At 35.2% G+C, this 21,749-nt stretch overlaps 1 protein-coding gene across 1 annotated transcript in view; it reads left to right on the forward strand.

The window, feature by feature from the left end:
* CDK14 (cyclin dependent kinase 14) overlaps positions 1 to 21,154 on the forward strand; it is a 1,122,917-nt gene extending 1,101,763 nt beyond the window's left edge. Inside the window, exon 15 of the mRNA XM_053714025.1 lies at positions 20,954 to 21,154. The gene's annotated coding sequence lies outside the window, so the exon portion shown is untranslated. The remainder of the gene's footprint in view (positions 1 to 20,953) is intronic.
* Positions 21,155 to 21,749: the final 595 nt, after the last annotated feature.

Below are 21,749 nucleotides of genomic sequence, written 5' to 3' on the forward strand. Positions count from 1 at the left end.
TTTAGATTTATTTTAATTACATTATCGTTAGTGAGGGTTAGGGTTAGACTTAGGGTTAGTGTTAGGGGTTAATAGTGGTGGAGACGGGGGCGGAAGATTAGGGGTTAATAAATGTAGGTAGGTGGTGGCGATGTTAGGGGCGGCAGATTAGCTTTTAATAATATTTAACTAGTGTTTGCTATGCGGTAATAAGGTGGTTTAGGGGTTAATATGTTTATTATAGTGGCGGCAATGTCCGGAGTGGCAGATTAGGGGTTAATAATTTTATTTTAGTGTTTGTGATGCGGAAGGGCCTCGGTTTAGGGGTTAATAGGTAGTTTATGGGTGTTAGTGTACTTTTTAGCACTTTAGTTATGAGTTTTATGTTACAGATTTGTAGCGTAAAACCCATAACTACTGACTCAGTTTACGGTATGGATCTTGACGGTATTGGCTGTACCGCTCACTTTTTGGCCTCCCAGGTAAACTCGTAATACCGGCGCACAGGAAGTCCATTGAAAAAGGACTTTTTGAAAGCTGCGGTAGTTACGTTGCGTTACGGCCAAAAAAGTATTACCGGCGGTAGTGAAAAAGAGCCTTAACGCTGCTTTTTCACTCATACAGCAAAACTCGTAATCTAGCCATTTGTTCTTTTGGTGTTTTAGTAACTGGTTGCCCAATGGCCTATTTCTAGTTTTGATGGGTTGTGTTAGTGTAATGAAATGTATTTACATTGTCCAATTCTCTGTTGTTTTTACATTGAAATTACCAGACTAACATGATTTCTCCATTCTACCTGAATAATTTTGAAACAATACTCTATCTGCTTTCCCTGGACCTCAACATTTTGTAATTACTGGTTGAAAATTAAAAGTTTACTTCTGATGTTATTTGCGCATGAGTGAAATTGCTAAATAGAGTGGCACTTAATATTTATAGAATATAAAAAAAAGATGGATTAGCACAAGTTTATCTCTCTCTTTTTCACAGTATGGTTAAGCAGTTGAGTATTTCCTCCTTGTTCATGTTCAGAACACTTGGGAGCAACATTGATTTGAAAATGGTTGAAAATGTAGACCCAGTCATTTAGTGAGAACTAAAATATTGACTTTAACAAAAATATTTTATCATGGAATATTCTACAAAAACAAACAACTATGTATTATTATTGTAGCAGTGATATCATAGAGCACTGGTTTTCATACCTGTCCTCAGGCTCCCTAACAGGCCACATTTAGAGGATATCTAAACTAGAGCACAGGTGAAACAATCAGCTGATTACTAAACATGGTTATTTCACCTGCTCTCATCCAAGGTAATCCTGAAAACCTGGCCTGTTAGGGAGGCCTGAGGACAGGTTTGAAAACCAGTGACATTTTTTGAGAATGACTACTGTCCCATATACAGGTATATATGTATTCCAAGATACCTTGCAAAACCAAGGACAAATGTTCTACCTTTTGCTTGCTGATAGAAGCACTAGTAAAAAAAATGAAGTTTTTCTATAAGATGAATCTTTTTTATTGTTTAATAAATCAATGTTGCTCCCAAGTGTTCTGAACATGAACAAGGAGGAAATACTCAACTGCTTAACCATCCGATGTGACTGTGTAAAAGAGAGAGATAAACTTGTGCTACTCAACTTTTTTTTATATTCTATAAATATTTCTCCTTGAACTGTAAGCACTAATGTATATTTTACATTATGCGAGTTACCAGTGTCACTGACTTCCATTGGACACTGAAATATTATGTGGACGTGACATCACAAGTTCCTTGCAGATAATTTAGGCTCAGATTACAAGTGCCACTCTATTTAGCAATTTCGCTCATGCGCAAATAACATCAGAGGTAAACTTTTAATTTGCACGGGTAAGCGCACGTATTACAAGTTGAAAGGAAAATGTATGTGTGTGAGCGAAAGTCAACGCGCGCTAACTTCAGGACTTCGGAAATCGCAACCGTTCTAACTTCTTCTCTGCATAGACTTTAATGAAGAGTGCAAACTGGAAAAAAAACTAACACTTATCACTTGCACACTAACCCAACAGGTCTCAAACCTACAGTGCTAACCCAAATATATATATATACAGTATATAATGTATTTTTTGTAATATATATATATATATATATATATATATATATATATATATATATATTCATGGCCAAAAATATTGTCACCCCTGCATTTCTGTCAGACTATGTACCACTTCACCCAGAAATTCTTGCAATTACAAATGTTTAGACATTCTTATGTTTATTTCTTTTGTTTGTATTGGTATGACACAAAAAAGTGGAAAAAAATCCCCAAATCTGACACATTCTACGTAAAACTCCAAAAATGGACTGGACAGAATTATTGGCACCTTCTCAAAATTGTAAGAAATAATTCCATTCCAAGTTTGTGATGCTCCTGTAATTTGTAATTAAACTCACCTGTATCAATTAACAGGTGCTGACAATATAGAAATCACACCGGCAACCAGTTAAAATGGTGAAAATTTGACTCAACCTTTCTGTTGTGTGCCTCTGTGTGCCACACTGAGCATGGAGAAGAGAAAGAGCAGCAAAGCATTGTCTGAGGATATGAGAGCAAAAATTGTGGAAAAGCATGGACAATCTCAAGGTTACAAGTCCATCTCCAAAGATCTTAATGTTCCTATGTCCACTGTGCTCAACATTTTCAAGAAGTTTACAGCCCATGGCACTGTAGCTAATTTCCCTAGACGTGGACAAAAGAGAAAACTTGATCAAAGATTGCAAAAAAAATAGTTTGAATGGTGGATAAAGAACCTTGATCAATTTCCAGACAAATTCAAGCAGACCTTCAGGCACAGGGTACAAATTTGTCAGCTTGCACTATACGTCGCCATCTGAATGAAAAGGGACGCTATGGTAGGAGTCCCAGGAGGACCCCACTGCTGACACAGAAACATAAAAAAGCCAGATTGGTGTTTGCTAAAACTTACCTGAGGAAGCCAAAATCCTTTTGGGAGAATGTGCTGTGGACAGACAAAACAAAAATTACAGCTTATTCATAAAGCACATCTTTCAACTGTTTTCAGAAAAAGAAATAAGGCTTTTAAAGAAAAGAATACAGTCCCTACAGTCAAACATGGTGGAGGTTCACTGATGTTTTCAGGGTTGCTTTGCTGCTTCAGGCACTGGATGTCTTGTGTGCATGGCATTATGAAATATGAAGACTACCAAAGAATTCTGTGGTGCAATGTAGGGCCCAGTGTCAAAAAGTTGGGTCTCCGTCAGAGGTCATAGGTCTTACAGCAGAACAATGACCCAAAGCACATGTCAAAAAGCACCCAGAAATGGTTTAAGACAAAGCGCTGGAGAGTACTGAACTGGCTAGCAATGAGTCCAGATCTCAATCCCATAGAGCACCTGTGAAGAGATCTCAAAAGAGCAGTTGGGAAAAGGAACCCTTCCAATCTGAGAGACCTGTTGCAGTTGGCGAAAAAAGAGTGGTCCAAAATTCCAGTAGAGATGTGTAAGAAACTCATTGATGGTTACAGGAAGTGATTGATTTCAGTTATTTTTTCCAAGGCGTGTGCTACCAAATATTAAATTGAGGGTGCCAATAATTTTGTCCAGTCCATTTTTGAAATTTTTCATGGAATGTGTCAGATTTGCCTTTTTTTTTCTCCACTTTTTTGTGTCATACCAATACAAACAAAATAAATAAACATGAGAATGCCTAAACATTTGTAAATGCAACAATTTTCTGGTCGAAGTGGTACATTATCTGACAGAAATGCAGGGATGCCAATATCTTTGGCCATGACTGTATATATATATATATATATATATATATATATATACTGTATATATGGTCTGAGGAAGGGGTCGTTAACTCCGAAACGTCACCGCTATGAAATAAATATTTTGGATTTTGACACATGAAAACCCAGTGAGTGCAGTTTCTTTTTTTAATTTATATATATATATATATATATATATATATATATATATATATATATATATATATATATATATATATATATATATATTTCCTGTATATATACTGTATGTATATATATATATATATATATATATATATATAATATACATATATAGGTATATACAGATATAAAATTGGAATACAGTACATATACACTAAAACACATTATTATATATTGGAATGGAATTAAAATATTTGGATATGTATGTATATATCCATTATAGCCCTTTCCGTTCAAATGCCTTGTCATATACCATATACCTTTTAAACCTGATCTTTTTTTTATTTATATGAATAATTTTTATTAGAAAGGATATATATATATATATTAGTGTAACTGTTAATTTTAATGTATTTATGTTGTGTTTAATGCAACTTTTTTCCCCCCTAACACTTTACGCAAGATCTTCCATCTCGCTATCCCGTCGAGTGCAAATTTAGTTTGCGCTCGTGTGGTTGCGTTTATTTTCAACTTGTAATATGCTAAAATTAGTGCGCCACTTGTAATCTAGCCCTTAGTTGGGTAAATCTTTTCAGGCTCCTTTTGCAAACAAGCAGCTATTGTGAGACTCAGCAAGCCTGCGAGGACCCTATATCAGTGTGAGTTTTATTTTAAATATAAAGTAGCTATGTATCCCCATTATCAACAGTTATCAGTGGAGTAGGGCAACTCATTACATTGAGAGATGTTGTGTCCCTGTCATTGTTAATGGTTGCCATAAAAAGGCAATTACCTAATGTATTTACAATATGGAAGGATAGCAGCTCCCTATGCCCTAAAAAAACATACACCACACATGCAAAAAAAAAAAAACACCCCTGATGCCTTATATGAAAGGAGATTATCCTCTTTCAAATGAGTGTCCTTGTGTCCTTCCAGCTGTCAGGTGGTTATCAAACATTTTATGGGTTTTTTTGCATCTTATCTCAAACTGCTGGTTCATGTGTAAACAAACACAGTATTTATATATACACTTTTGAGCCCTTCCCAGTCAAATACCTTGAAACATGCTATATCATTGTTATTATTTTTTAACGTTTTAATAGAAATACGTTAAATTCCTGTGTTATTCACTTGTTATTTTTATTTTAAAATGTATATTTAGTTTTATCTCTGCATTTACAATATCTACTGTATGTTTCTATCTATGGGCCAGATTACATGTGGCGTGCTAAATATAGTTTTCCCTTGCGTGCTAACACCACTGAAAGTAATTTTTTTGTAAAATATATATCTATACCTATATATCTATATGAATATTTACAGATTTAGATGTGTATGTATATATATATATATATATATATATATATATATATATATATAAAACGTATGTTCCAAATGGATTAGGCACTCCAATAGGTATATCAGCCAAGTCCTACTTTTAAATATTCAATTCATGAAGACTCAGCTATTATAATTCAACTTAATCTTTATTGTAGTGAGTTACATCCGACGTTTCAGTCCACACCTGGGTCTTTCTCAAGAGAAAGGCCCAGGTGTGGGCTGAAACGTCGGATGTAACTCACTACAATAAAGATTAAAGGGACAGTATACTCTAAAATTGTTTTCCCTTAATGTGTTTCAGATTACTTTTTTTTACCAGCTGCAGAGTATAAAATGTATGAGATTTGCTTTTTTTAAGGCTTATTTGTGTATATGAATTAGCTGATTTTGTGTTTTGAAGCCACAACCTAATAAAATGGGTTGAGCTTGTAGGTATAATCAGATCTCATTACTTTATCACATTGTGTAAATATACCTGCTTCTTTATCCTATATCTGTCCATAAACCAATCACCAATACTTGGAGAGAACAATAAAAAATAATTAAAATTGTATTACCTTATCTCTGGGAGTGTAATTTCTTATACTGGCTGTGTTAATACAGCTTGGTCTCGTGGCCAAAAACTTTCAGGATGGGTGGGGAAGGGGATACCACAGGCTAAATAAATTAATTCAAATGCCAATATAAGGTTAATGGAAATACTTGTAACAATTTAATACACTCCAGCAGGTAAAGATGATCATTGGGAACAAATTAAAGGGGAGAGATGTTTTGAGTAAACTGTCCCTTTAAGTTGAATAATAGCTGAGTCTTCATGAATTATATATATATGTATATATATATATATATATATATATATATATATATATATATATATATATATATATATATATATATATATATATATATATATATATTTAAAAATATTAAGAACATGTTCTTCTAAGTGAATAACCCTGGAAGGTAAAACAATTACATTAAATACATACATTATAAAATAAAATATTAAAATTGATTAAAAAATATTTTTCAAATTTTAAGGTATTTAACTGGAAAGGACTCTTTCCATATATATATATATGTGTGTGTGTGTATGTATATTTGTATATGCATGTGTGCGTATGTATATTTGTATGTATGTGTGTATATATATGTTGTTTATATGTATGTATGCACATATATAAACACATAAATACACGAGTATATACACACACATATATATATATATATATATATATATACTGTATCTATCTATCTATCTATCTATCTATCTATCTATCTATCTATCTATATATATATATATATATATATATATATATATATATATATATATATATATAAAATAGAAAAGGTGTTGTCAGCACTATCAGTATTACCTATAAAAAGGAGGGAGGGTTTACAGTGGTCTGAATTATTAGTACTTCTCAAACCACTGGTGCAAGGGGAAAGTAGCAATTGAATAATGCAATGTTAGATAATTTAATATCAAGGAATATGCATCATCAAAAATGTGTTAACCCTATAGTGGCATAAGCAATAATTAAAACAAAATAATCTAAACTAAACCAAAAAGGAGCATGAAAAGGAGCGTTTATTGGAAACAACATGAGAAAATAAACAAATGAACCTGCAGGATACCATGTTAAATACCTCTCATAGTGCAGTATGATAATATCTACCAGCTGGGAAAATCAAAAATTGTGAATTGAATATTCATAACAGGTAACAACCCTAAGCATACAAAACATAAATGTTAAACTGTTAAAAGTCACAGAAAAAAAAAGGTCCCAGTGAGTAGTATAGCAGTTGGATCCTTGCTGGTCCTTATCTTTTCTATTTAAAGTAGATTGTGTGACAAGTGGACCACAATTAATAGAATAGTCATTCAATGCTATTAAACAACCTGCAGAATGGGTTACTTTTCATAAAGTGAAATTCCACCGTAGCGATAATTATGAATCATTCCTTGGCTTCAAGACACCGTTTTAAGGTAGCTTATTCCGCCATAGCAGCAAACATTCACCAGTCCTGGTAATCAACTTAATTCAGTATTGTGTTCCGCTTTAGCGGTAAGTATTTGACCAGTTCTTGGTTTTATAACATCTTTATAACAAACACTGTGTCTGAGCATATAATCCGCTGTAGCGGTTATACTTGCAGCTTAACTTGAGAGTCCCACTATTGCGGCACTGCGCCTCCTGTGTCCCTTCTGTCCACACTGAAGACAGGTAATTCCTGGGGTGCTCCTCTCAGATGCTTCGTAACCCTTCAAATCTGCGGTTGTTGTGTGGCCACCTGATCACCTCAAGGTAGATAGACAATCAGCAATTTCTCCAAGTGTTCCGACAAACACTCCAGCCAGCTACGCGCGTTTCACCCCTAAGGCTATGGGGCTTCTTCCGGTAGCTGGGACCTTTTTTTTTTTTTCTGTGACTTTTAACAGTTTAACATTTATGTTTTGTATGCTTAGGGTTGTTACCTGTCATGAATATTCAATTCACAATTTTCTTTTTTTTTTATTTAATTTTTTTTATTGAGGTTTAAAAAAAAAAAACAACCAAGACATAGGGCACACAAATAAGCTATGACATTTGAAAAAATATACATAGAATTTGTTACAAAGCATAAATGTAGCGTTTTGTGCACCAGGAAGTAGACATATCATCCGTCTTTATGAAACTATCTTTAGATCTTATAGAGACAATACCTCAATTTAAAGGGTAAGGGGGTTATAACAATAACACACTTGTAATAAACTCAATTAACCAGGGTTAGGGGGTTCGTATGGGGTCTGTGCCCCTAGGCTTAACCAGTAAGCTATATGAGCAGGGGGGGGGGGCAGTCTAATAATGGCCATATTGACAAAGACCTATATATAAAGATCCAAGTTGGGTTATACCAGAATGATGCTGGATGCATATATTTAATTAAGCCCAAGATTAAACCACATCTTGATAGAATATGAGCCATAAGATCTAATGTAAACTGTCCTATATTAATTAGCGGTAAGCATTTAGATCTACTAGCCAAAACTTGCAGCTAAATCAAAACGTGAGTGTCAGACATATATTTTCCACTGAGTAGTACCAGTAATATTACAGTTAGAGTCACATTTAAAATGCATATATACAATATAAGAATATGGCTAGCATAAAAGGGATAAGAGTCTGACAAGTATAAATATATATAATAAAACAGTACAACTGAGGCCTAAGGGTTACCATAGTAATGCCCACTAAACTGGGTGTAAATCTCCACTATAATAATCTGTCTATAGAACTGCATATGTGAGGACCCAGATAACAATTTTCGCAATCAACAATTGGGTGGCTTGGAATGTAGATATGGCTCAATAGGGTCAGACGAAATACAGTAGGACAGGATACTAAGTGACCCCTAGTTATACGGCAATATTTCTAAATGTACAAAGTAGATTCATTAAAAAAAAAAAAAAAACATGTTAAACAGACTGCTGAACATGTAAAAGAGCAAAATACAGATTTGAAGATAAATAAGAAACCTCTAAACGTATAAACTCCCCCTATTAGCAAGACATGCTGCCACCTATCTTGCCACTAAAGGTATTAAAAGCATAGTATGAGATCCTCAATTAGGTGTATACATTACGATGTACAGGAGAACTATATAACCCTAGGTCTCAGCTGTGAAGGAATATAACTGGCTAGAAACTGTGTAGTGAGTATTCAATGGGTCAGTTATGAGATTATTAGCAAACATTCTCAGGTATGTAATAAACAAGGTCCAAAATTAAGCACTGCAAGCAAATATCTATATCAATAAACATAAATGAGGGCAAAAGGAGCAGCAATCTACCGAAAAAACAGAAATATGCATAAAAAAAAACAAAAAAAAACCCCCATAAAAATAGAGAGCATTATGCAACCGAGTCACTCAAATGTTCCAATATCACATTATTGTAGTAAGAAACTTAACATATATTGCAGAAAATTAACAGTATTGAATAAACAGCAGTATGAGAGTTCAAAGCTACCACAGAGTAGTATAGAAGTCCCTGGAACAAGTTCAGACCATCTCTACTAACAGTTAAAGGAGCTTCCACTAGCCCTGTTTACAGCTAAATAAAAACCTGGAGTTCTCAGCCAACTCCTGAACGCATGAGGACTGTACCGGCATCCCACAGCTGAGGAGCAGATGATATAATGCCAGGTTTAGCCAAGTCATGAGGGGAGTCTGCAAACCACCGGCTCCTACCATGGATATCTCCCAGAGAAATAGCGCGTAGGGGAACCTCTCAAATCTCCGCTCGCTCCCATCGCTCTGCTTAGGTAGTGGTGCGATGCAATCTTGGGCCCCCGGTAAGATAGCCAGCCCGTCCCTGGACTCCGCCATACACCTCAAAAATCTGACAGCCCCGCCTGGACTCACATGCAGACCCATGTCTAGGGATGGCATGCCATGCATACCGCACTGTGAGGCTGCTGCGTTATAGGTGAGAAGAGGTTGGGATATGGTATTTACAGGCTCCGGTATCGCTTCTTTAGCTTGTCGGTCATGGAGCCGTTGTGCAGTCTGCTCAGAGCCCTTCACACAGGCAGATGAGGTAACGAGCGATCGCACATCATTAACCCCTTAATGACCACAGCACTTTTCCATTTTCTGTCCGTTTGGGACCAAGGCTATTTTTACATTTTTGTGGTGTTTGTGTTTAGCTGTAATTTTCCTCTTACTCATTTACTGTACCCACACATATTATATACCGTTTTTCTCGCCATTAAATGGACTTTCAAAATATACCATTATTTTCATCATATCTTATAATTTACTATAAAAAATATTATAAAATATGAGGAAAAAATGGAAAAAAACACACTTTTTCTAACTTTGACCCCCAAAATCTGTTACACATCTACAACCACCAAAAAACACCCATGCTAAATAGTTTCTAAATTTTGTCCTGAGTTTAGAAATACCCAATGTTTACATCTTCTTTGCTTTTTTTGCAAGTTATAGGGCCATAAATACAAGTAGCACTTTGCTATTTCCAAACCACTTTTTTTCAAAATTAGCGCTGGTTACATTGGGACACTAATATCTTTCAGGAATCTCTGAATATCCATTGACATGTATATATATTTTTTTTTAGAAGACATCCCAAAGTATTGATCTAGGCCCATTTTGGTATATTTCATGGCACCATTTCACCGCCGAATGCGATCAAATAAAAAAATTATTTTACTTTTTCACAAATTTTTTCACAAACTTTAGGTTTCTCACTGAAATTATTTACAAACAACTCATGAAATTATGGAATAAATGGTTGTAAATGCTTCTCTGGGATCCCCTTTGTTCATAAATAGCAGACATATATGGCTTTGGCTTTGCTTTTTGGTAATTAGAAGGCTGCTAAATGCCACTGCGCACCAACCGTGTATTATGCCCAGCAGTGAATGGGTTAATTAGGGAGCATGTAGGGAGCTTCTAGGGTTAATTTTAGCTCTAGTGTAGTGTAGTAGACAACCCCAAGTATTGATCTAGGCCCATTTTGGTATATTTCATGCCACCATTTCACTGCCAAAAGCAATCAAATAAAAAAAAATTGTTCACTTTTTCAAACTTTAGGTTTTTCACTAAAATTATTTACAAACAGCTTGTGCAATTATGGCACAAATGGTTTTAAATGCTTCTCTGGGATCCCCTTTGTTCATAAATAGCAGACATATATGGCTTTGGCGTTGCTTTTTCGTAATTATAAGGCCGCTAAATGCTGCTGCGCATCACATGTGTATTATGGCCAGCAGTGAAGGGGTTAATTAGGTAGTTTGTAGGGAGCTTGCAGGGTTAATTTTAGCTTTAGTGTAGAGATCAGACTCCCACCTGACACATCCCACCCCCTGATCCCTCCCAAACAGCACTCTTCCCTCCCCCACCCCACAATTGTCCCCGCCATCTTAAGTACTGGCAGAAAGTCTGCCAGTACTAAAATAAAAGGTATAAAAAAAAAAAAAAAAAAAAATAAATTTTTAGCATATTTACATATGCTGCTATGTAGGGTCCCCCCTTAGCCCCCAACCTCCCTGATCCCCCCAAAATAGCTCCCTAACCCTCCCCCTCTGCCTTATTGGGGCCATCTTGGGTACTGGCAGCTGTCTGCCAGTACCCAGTTTGCAAATAAAAATGTTTTTTTTTTTATGTTTTACTATTTGTTTCTGTAGTGTAGCTTCCCCCCCACAGTCCAATACCCCACCAGCCAAACCGATCACCAAAAAAACCATATTAACCCCTTTGATCCCCACTTCTAACAAAAACATTTTCTGTAGCGTAGTGGTTCCCACCCGCTCCCTCCCCGTGCACGCGCCCGCCCGGCCTCCCCGTGCACGCGCGCGCGTCCATGCGCGTCCCCCCGGTCGTCCCCGCCCCCGATCCCGCCCCCCTCCGCATCACAAAGGCCATCGATGGCCGCCACCCACCTCCCACACCGGCTCCCACCCACCAACGAAGGTAGCCGTTAATGTCCGGTGCAGAGAGGGCCACAGAGTGGCTCTCTCTGCACCGGATGGCTACAAATGGTTATTGCAGGATGCCTCGATATCGAGGCATCACTGCAATAACCGGAAAGCAGCTGGAAGCGAGCAGGATCGCTTCCAGCTGCTTTCCAAACCGAGGACGTGCAGGGTACGTTCTCAGGCATTAACTACCTTTTTTTTGAGGACGTACCCTGCACGTCCTCGGTCATTAAGGGGTTAACAAGCTGTTGAGTGAGTTGAGAGATCAAGATCTCAAAAGATTGCTCCCATTGTATCACGGAATCCATTTTGCACCTTGAACACTTTGTTATATTTCTGACGATGTCTCAAAATCTTTAACATTGACTTAACACTAGGGATGGGCGAATGTTTCGCAACATTCGAAAAACGGCATTAATTTTAACACATTCGTTCGTTCGAATCGAATTTCGAATGTTTACATAACATTCTAACATTCGATTTTCGAATGTTCGGTTTCGAATTTTACGATTACATTCGAAAATATTCGAATTAGAAAAATTCGAATTTAGATTGTAATAGTATTTCTAATGCTTTTTCTTTAAATGTAATATTCGAATTATGCAATATTCGAATTTGAAAAATTCGAATTTAGATTGTAATAGTATTTCTAATGCTTTTTCTTTAAATGTAATATTCGAATTATGCAATATTCGAATTCGAAAAATTTGAATTTAGATTGTAATAGTATTTCTAATGCTTTTTCTTTAAATGTAATATTCGAATTATGCAATACGTGTATTCAAATTCGAAAAATTCGAATTTAGATTGTAATAGTATTTCTAATGCTTTTTCTTTAAATGTAATATTCGAATTATGCAATACGTGTATTCGAATTCGAAAAATTCGAATTTAGATTGTAATAGTATTTCTAATGCTTTTAAATGTAATATTCGAATTATGCAATATTCGAATTCGAAAAATTCGAATTTAGATTGTAATAGTATTTCTAATGCTTTTTCTCTAAATGTAATATTCGAATTATGCAATACGTGTATTCGAATTCGAAAAATTTGAATTTAGATTGTAATAGTATTTCTAATGCTTTTTCTTTAAATGTAATATTCGAATTATGCAATACGTGTATTCGAATTCGAAAAATTCGAATTTAGATTGTAATAGTATTTCTAATGCTTTTTCTATAAATGTAATATTCGAATTATGCAATATTCAAATTCGAAAAATTCGAATTTAGATTGTAATAGTATTTCTAATGCTTTTTCTTTAAATGTAATATTCGAATTATGCAATACGTGTATTCGAATTTGAAAAATTCGAATTTAGATTGTAATAGTATTTCTAATGCTTTTTCTTTAAATGTAATATTCGAATTATGCAATACGTGTATTCGAATTCGAAAAATTCGAATTTTGATTGTAATAGTATTTCTAATGCTTTTAAATGTAATATTCGAATTATGCAATATTCGAATTCGAAAAATTCGAATTTATATTCGAATTCGAAAAATTCGAATTTATATTCGAATTCGAAAAATTCGAATTTCGAATGTAGACATTCAATATAATTATAAACATTCGAATTCGAAAGTGACATTCGAAAACTGTAAATAACATTCGATTTTCGAATTTTTAAGAATATTCGTTCTTATCGACATTCGAATTTAGAATTCGAATTTCGGTAATAACATTCGTTCTACATTCGAAATTCGAAAATTTGCACATTCGCCCATCCCTACTTAACACCCGCCGAAATCTTAGTTCAGCAAAACACTTGAAGCGGCCGTAAATGTCAGTAGTTATAACTTTCCATACTTTGGTTTTTATCAGTTCAAATGACTGGGTGTGCTGGATAAACAGGATACTGGGGGGGTAGATGAAGTTCCAAGCCGTAGTCAGGCCTCCACTGCGCACTACATCTAGATTAGGCTGCTGGGCTGAAATCTGGTTTAAAATAGTATAGATCAATTCCACGGATATTATCTTTCCATAAACTCTGAAAATACAAGCTTGGTTAATGGAATAAGGAGAGGTAAACAGCGGTTTTATCGTTTCCCTTGATCAGCCAAAATCAAGAAGCAGCCATCTTAGCCGATGGTCAGACACGCCCCCTCAATTCACAATTTTTGATTTTCCCAGCTGGTAGATATTATCATACTGCACTATGAGAGGTATTTAACATGGTATCCTGCAGGTTCATTTGTTTATTTTCTCATGTTGTTTCCAATAAACGCTCCTTTTCATGCTCCTTTTTGGTTCAGTTTAGATTATTTTGTTTTAATTATTGCTTATGCCACTATAGGGTTAACACATTTTTGATTATGCATATTCCTTGATATTGATAGGGAATGGTTAGTGCTGGATAGGATAAGCTTTAAATTATCTAACATTGCATTATATATATATATATATATATATATATATATATATATATATATATATATACACACACACATAGACATTATAGCGCTTTCCAGTCAAGCACCTTGTCATATACCATATTCCTTTTAAACCTTATAAAAATAATAAATTAATATTTATATGATTATTTTTTATCAGAAACTGTTTATATGTGTGTAACACTTCCGTTTAATGTATTATTGTTGTATTTTGTGCACATTTTTTTTACGCTAGATTTTAAGTCACTAACCCAATGAACGCAATTTTTGTTTGGCTTGAGCACATTTATTTACTTCAACTTGTAATATGAGCGCAAGTTAACGTGGTTGCGATAAGCGCTATATCTAGCTTGTCACTTGTAATCTAGTCCTATATCTGTATATATTAATATAGGTATAGATATATATTTTACAAAAAATAATATATATATGTGTATATATATATATATATATATATATATACTGTGTGCATATATATATATATATATATATATATATATATATATATATATATATATATATATATATATATATATATATATATATATATATATATATATATATATGAGAAAAAGAAAAATTAAGGAGGGGGGTGGGATGAAGGTAAAAAAGAACATTCAAACAATTTCTTACATCATTAGCATTGTGGTGTTAGAATAAAAAATATATATAAAAGTATTTCTTTTCACTCACTTACTATAGTTTTACAACACCTAAAAAGTATAACGTATATTTAATTTATTTTTTAAGTATTTATTTTTTTGTTTTAGGATGCTTGGAGAGTATCATTTAATATATGTGTCCAAATTCCATTTTTACTTTAATTAAGTTGAATATAGAGTTTAAACGTTAGGAAATAAGCAGGATGGAAAGGTACTCCTTGGCTAGGTTCAGTTTTTATGAGCGTATTGCTTGGAAATTCATTGTTCTAGAGAGAATGATAAAGCAGCCCTGGCTTATGTCTATATTCAGAAATGCATGAAGTGCAGCTGCACAGATAATACATTCTCCCCAAGGGCTTTGGCTGAGCAAATTAGGTGTCAATGGGGTGTCTATGCAGGCAGTACTTCCTCTAATTAGTCTCCTGAGCCTAGTTGGTGGTGGGTATAAGATGATCTAATCAATTGGTCTGTGTCTGATGGTAGCGATGTGTAGAAATCCTAGCAGGCAGAGTCCGCTCCCACAGGTCATTCACCTGCACAGCAGGACTTCTCATTTTCAGTTTTCATCTTTTATACAACATGATGCTTATAGCTAGTTTTTGGAATTCAGATTTCCCCCCACAAAAATCCTGCTTTGTCCTATCAACACATAAAATGCTCTGTTATAATTCTCACTGAATAAATCAAAATGCATTTTACATGTTGATTTGAAATGTTGCCTCAGTACATGTTTACTAGTGATTAGGAGAAATGTGATTGTACAGAATAAAGTGTACAGTCAGCAAATATCTACAAGGTATTGTAGGAAGCATGAATTTGTTAGGCAGACATTGCAGAGAGAAAAAAATGTGAATAGTAAAGAATATTTATCTGCAGTCTACACAGTAAGTGTAGCTGGCATCTAGCATTAGTTTTGTTAGATTTTTATGTTTTATGTATACAGAAAGTGAGTAATAATTAAAAATAATGCATGCCTATATACTCACATGGCACTTGTGAGATATTACAATACAAAGAGACAAGGGGGCACTTGTGAGATATTACAATACAAAGAGACAAGGGGGCACTTGTGAGATATTACAATACAAAGAGACAAGGGGCACTTGTGAGATATTACAATACAAAGAGACAAGGGGCCCTTGTGAGATATTACAATACAAAGAGACAAGGGGCACTTGTGAGATATTACAATACAAAGAGACAAGGGGCACTTGTGAGATATTACAATACAAAGAGACAAGGGGCACTTGTGAGATATTACAATACAAAGAGACAAGGGGCACTTGTGAGATATTACAATACAAAGAGACAAGGGGCACATGCGAGATATTACAGTACAAAGAGACAAGGGGCACTTGTGAGATATTACTATACAAAGAGACAAGGGGCACTTGTGAGATATTACAATACAAAGAGACAAGGGGCACTTGTGAGATATTACAATACAAAGAGACAAGGGGGGCCTTGTGAGATATTACAATACAAAGAGACAAGGGGGCACTTGTGAGATATTACAATACAAAGAGACAAGGGGCACTTGTGAGATATTACAATACAAAGGGACAAGGGGGCATTTGTGAGATATTACAATACAAAGAGACAAGGGGCACTTGTGAGATATTACAATACAAAGAGACAAGGGGCACTTGTGAGATATTACAATACAAAGAGACAAGGGGGCACTTGTGAGATATTACAATACAAAGAGACAAGGGGGCACTTGTGAGATATTACAATACAGATAGACAAGGGGGCACTTGTGAGATATTACAATACAAAGAGACAAGGGGCACATGTGAGATATTACAATACAAAGAGACAAGGGGCACTTGTGAGATATTACTATACAAAGAGACAAGGGGCACTTGTGAGATATTACAATACAAAGAGACAAGGGGCACTTGTGAGATATTACAATACAAAGAGACAAGGGGCACTTGTGAGATATTACAATACAAAGAGACAAGGGGCACTTGTGAGATATTACAATACAAACAGACAAGGGGGCACTTGTGAGATATTACAATACAAAGAGACAAGGGGGCACTGGTGAGATATTACAATACAAAGAGACAAGGGGGCACTTGTGAGATATTACAATACAAAGAGACAAGGGGGCACTTGTGAGATATTACAATACAAAGAGACAAGGGGGCACTTGTGAGATATTACAATACAAACAGACAAGGGGCACTTGTGAGATATTACAATACAAAGAGACAAGGGGCACTTGTGAGATATTACAATACAAAGAGACAAGGGGCACTTGTGAGATATTACAATACAAAGAGACAAGGGGGCACTGGTGAGATATTACAATACAAAGAGACAAGGGGGCACTTGTGAGATATTACAATACAAAGAGACAAGGGGGCACTTGTGAGATATTACAATACAAAGAGACAAGGGGCACTTGTGAGATATTACAATACAAAGAGACAAGGGGCACTTGTGATATATTACAATACAAAGAGACAAGGGGGCCCTTGTGAGATATTACAATACAAAGAGACAAGGGGCACTTGTGAGATATTACAATACAAAGGGACAAGGGGGCACTTGTGAGATATTACAATACAAAGAGACAAGGGGCACTTGTGAGATATTACAATACAAAGAGACAAGGGGGCCCTTGTGAGATATTACAATACAAAGAGACAAGGGGCACTTGTGAGATATTACAATACAAAGAGACAAGGGGCACATGTGAGATTTTACAATACAAAGAGACAAGGGGGCACTTGTGAGATATTACAATACAAAGAGACAAGGGGGTACTTGTGAGATATTACAATACAAAGAGACAAGGGGGCACATGTGAGATATTACAATACAAAGAGACAAGGGGCACATGTGAGATATTACAATACAAAGAGACAAGGGGAACTTGTGAGATATTACAATACAAAGAGACAAGGGGCACTTGTGAGATATTACAATACAAAGAGAAAAGGGGGCACTTGTGAGATTTTGCAATACAAAGAGACAAGGGGCACGTGTGAGATATTACAATACAAAGAGACAAGGGGCACATGTGAGATATTACAATACAGATAGACAAGGGGGCACTTGTGAGATATTACAATACAAAGAGACAAGGGGCACTTGTGAGATTTTGCAATACAAAGAGACAAGGGGCACTTGTGAGATATTACAATACAAACAGACAAGGGGGCACGTGTGAGATATTACAATACAAAGAGACAAGGGGGCACTTGTGAGTTATTACAATACAAAGAGACAAGGGGCACTTGTGAGATATTACAATACAAAGAGACAAGGGGCACTTGTGAGATATTACAATACAAACGGACAAGGGGGCACGTGTGAGATATTACAATACAAACAGACAAGGGGGCACTTGTGAGTTATTACAATACAAAGAGACAAGGGGCTCTTGTGAGATATTACAATACAAAGAGACAAGGGGCACTTGTGAGATATTACAATACAAAGAGACAAGGGGGGCCTTGTGAGATATTACAATACAAAGAGACAAGGGGGCACTTGTGAGATATTACAATACAAACAGACAAGGGGCACTTTTGAGATATTACAATACAAAGAGACAAGGGGCACTTGTGAGATATTACAATACAAAGAGACAAGGGGCACATGTGAGATATTACAATACAAAGAGACAAGGGGGCACTTGTGAGATATTACAATACAAAGAGACAAGGGGGTACTTGTGAGATATTACAATACAAAGAGACAAGGGGGCACATGTGAGATATTACAATACAAAGAGACAAGGGGCACTTGTGAGATATTACAATACAAAGAGACAAGGGGAACTTGTGAGATATTACAATACAAAGAGAAAAGGGGGCACTTGTGAGATTTTGCAATACAAAGAGACAAGGGGCCCTTGTGAGATACTACAATACAAAGAGACAAGGGGCACTTGTGAGATATTACAATACAAACAGACAAGGGGCACGTGTGAGATATTACAATACAAACAGACAAGGGGCACTTGTGAGATATTACAATACAAACAGACAAGGGGCACGTGTGAGATATTACAATACAAAGAGACAAGGGGGCCCTTGTGAGATATTACAATACAAAGAGACAAGGGGGCACTTGTGAGATATTACAATACAAACAGACAAGGGGCACTTGTGAGATATTACAATACAAACAGACAAGGGGGCACTTGTGAGATATTACAATACAAAGGGACAAGGGGGCACTTGTGAGATATTACAATACAAAGAGACAAGGGGCACTTGTGAGATATTACAATACAAACAGACAAGGGGGCACTTGTGAGATATTACATTACAATGAGACAAAGGGCACTTGTGAGATATTACAATACAAACAGACAAGGGGCACTAGTGAGACATTACATTAAAACAAGACAAGGGGCATTTGTGAGATATTACACTAAAGGGACACTCAGGTAAAATTAAATTTTCATGATACAGTATGTAATTTTAAACAACTTTCCAATTTACTTCCATTAAAAAAAAGTGCACAGTCTTTTATATTTACACTTTTTGAGTCACCAGCTCCTACTGAGCATGTGCAAGACTTCACAGACTATACGTATATTCATTTGTGATTGGCTGATTGCTATCACATGGTACAGGGGGAGTGGAAATATACATAAGTTTGAAATTTGTTAGCAAAAAATCTACTACTTATTTGAAATTCAGAGTAAATGCTATTGTATTGTCTTGTTATTTTGCATTTGTTGATTATGCAAATCTACTGTGTTTACTGGTCCTTTAAAAAAAGACATGGGGGCCGATTTAACAAGGGATGAATGGCCCTGAATGTAACTGTTTCCGCGTGAGCCTTGAGGCTCGCCGGAAACAGGAGTTAAGAAGCAGCAATTGATTGACACCCCCTGCTAGCGGCCGATTGGCCGCAAATCTGCAGGGCGGAATTGCACAAGCAGTTTACCATGGTGGCACTTGTGAGACATTACAATCATTTGTTGAAATGTCTTATGAAAAACAGTTATAATCTAGTTCAGGATGATATTGGCTTTTACCCTTTAACAATTTTAACTTAAAAATCAACTTGGAAATGTAATATTTGGCATGCTGGGTAAATTGTAAAATTAAAAAAATGAATTTGAAATATGAAACTGTTTTACTGCAGGGAAATCAAGTGACAAATAAAACTGAGCTTCTCCCTTATACAATGTGATGCTTCTAATCTGAGCAACAGTTATAATTAGGTGATTATTGTATAGCATTATATATTTACCTTAAAAAGTGCATTGTTATTCTAAAACCATGTAATTAACTGCTGACACAAATCTCACATTATGCATATTTATTGTATTTGTGTACATGTCTATTATTTGGTGCACTGTAATAGATTTTTTTCAATCAAATTCTTTTTCTTTATATATAATGACTAAATAAATATATAAATATACATATATGTGTGTATACAGTGGTTTTAAAATGGTATTTCTGGAAGAAAAGACAATGGGGTAGATTTATGAATAGGCAAGCGGACATGATTTACTGTAGCCAATCATGTCTGCTTAACCTGTTGGCATTTAACATTGCACAAGCATTTCTGGTGAAATTCTTGTGCAATGCCACCCCTTGTTAACTGGCGTCCAATTGCCCGCTAGCAGGGGCTGTCAATCATCCCGATCGGATCGGGATGATTTCAGTCTGCTAACTAAAAGGTGGCAGAGAAGTTTTGAAGCAGCTGTCTTACTACCACTACTTCTTATCATCCGTTTCGGGCGGACCTAAAACGATTGAACTCCGAAGCTGCATTTACTGCTTAATAAATGGAGCCCAATGTTATAAAACCAATAGAATGTGATAGTGCTATCAGCAATTTAAACAAATGTACCCTTTAGCAGAGCTAGTGCTATTGGCTAATACATATTTCCTATTAATGTTCCACAAGCATCAACCAACAAATATTAGAGCTGATGTCATAACTGTGTGATGAACATTTCTTTGATTCTGTTTTCTTTAGCTGGGCCTATTTATCTATTACCTTCATACTGGTTGTGTCCCCCAAACACCAAGCTATATACTAATGTTACTCATGTACAGATGTCTCACTCATATTCATGTTAGGTATAAGATCACCAGTGGATACTATTACTCTAAGCTGTTATTTATGACTATTGTTAAATATATCATATATAACAATATTATATTCAATATGTTGGGTTTTTTCTAGGATAGAACTTCAATCAAATTGAAAGTAAACCTTTGAATGGATCACTTGCCTTATGGAATAGGAGTTTTGGTTTCAATGAACAACATTCTACCGCAGAATAAATCTGGCAAGACACAATTTCACCTTATAACTTACTTCAAGCCTTGCACGTCATTTGCTACCTTGTGATTTTTATGAAAAATAAACTGTAAATTCTACATGTCACATTTTACTTTTTGTATATTATATTTGGATTTATTTTGTTTTTCTACACTAAACAACATTTCTTGGGAAAAAAAAACTTTACTATAAATGCATCCAAAATTGATTTCTTACCATTTATTTTACACAAGGCCACACACTGTAGTTTTATTTAACATAGATGTGGGATCTTCTCTTTTTAAATGAATCATTATATAATCTTACCATGTTTTCTTTAAACAAATCTTTATTATTCCAGCATTTAAATACATTTACATTTATGGACATATTGATTTTATTATCAAAATTCTTTCCTTAAGCAATTTACTGTTATGCAACATTTAGTGTTGTGCAACCAAAATATTTTTTCCTTTCAAATAAGCATTTTGAATATTTTGCCATAAAAATAAACTGTATTAACATTGTATTGTTTGTGTTCCTCAGTACAAAATGTGTGTGTCAAAGGTTGGACGTTATATTGTGTGCTAAGTAAATAAAGACTTAAAGGGACACTAAACCCAAATTATTTCTTTCATGATTCAGATAGAGCTTGCATTTATAAGCAACTTTCTAATTTACTCCTATTATCAATTTGTCTTTGTTCTCTTGTGATCTT

The sequence above is a fragment of the Bombina bombina genome, chromosome 5 (genome assembly GCF_027579735.1).
Source record: "Bombina bombina isolate aBomBom1 chromosome 5, aBomBom1.pri, whole genome shotgun sequence".
In the NCBI taxonomy this organism is placed as follows: domain Eukaryota; kingdom Metazoa; phylum Chordata; class Amphibia; order Anura; family Bombinatoridae; genus Bombina; species Bombina bombina.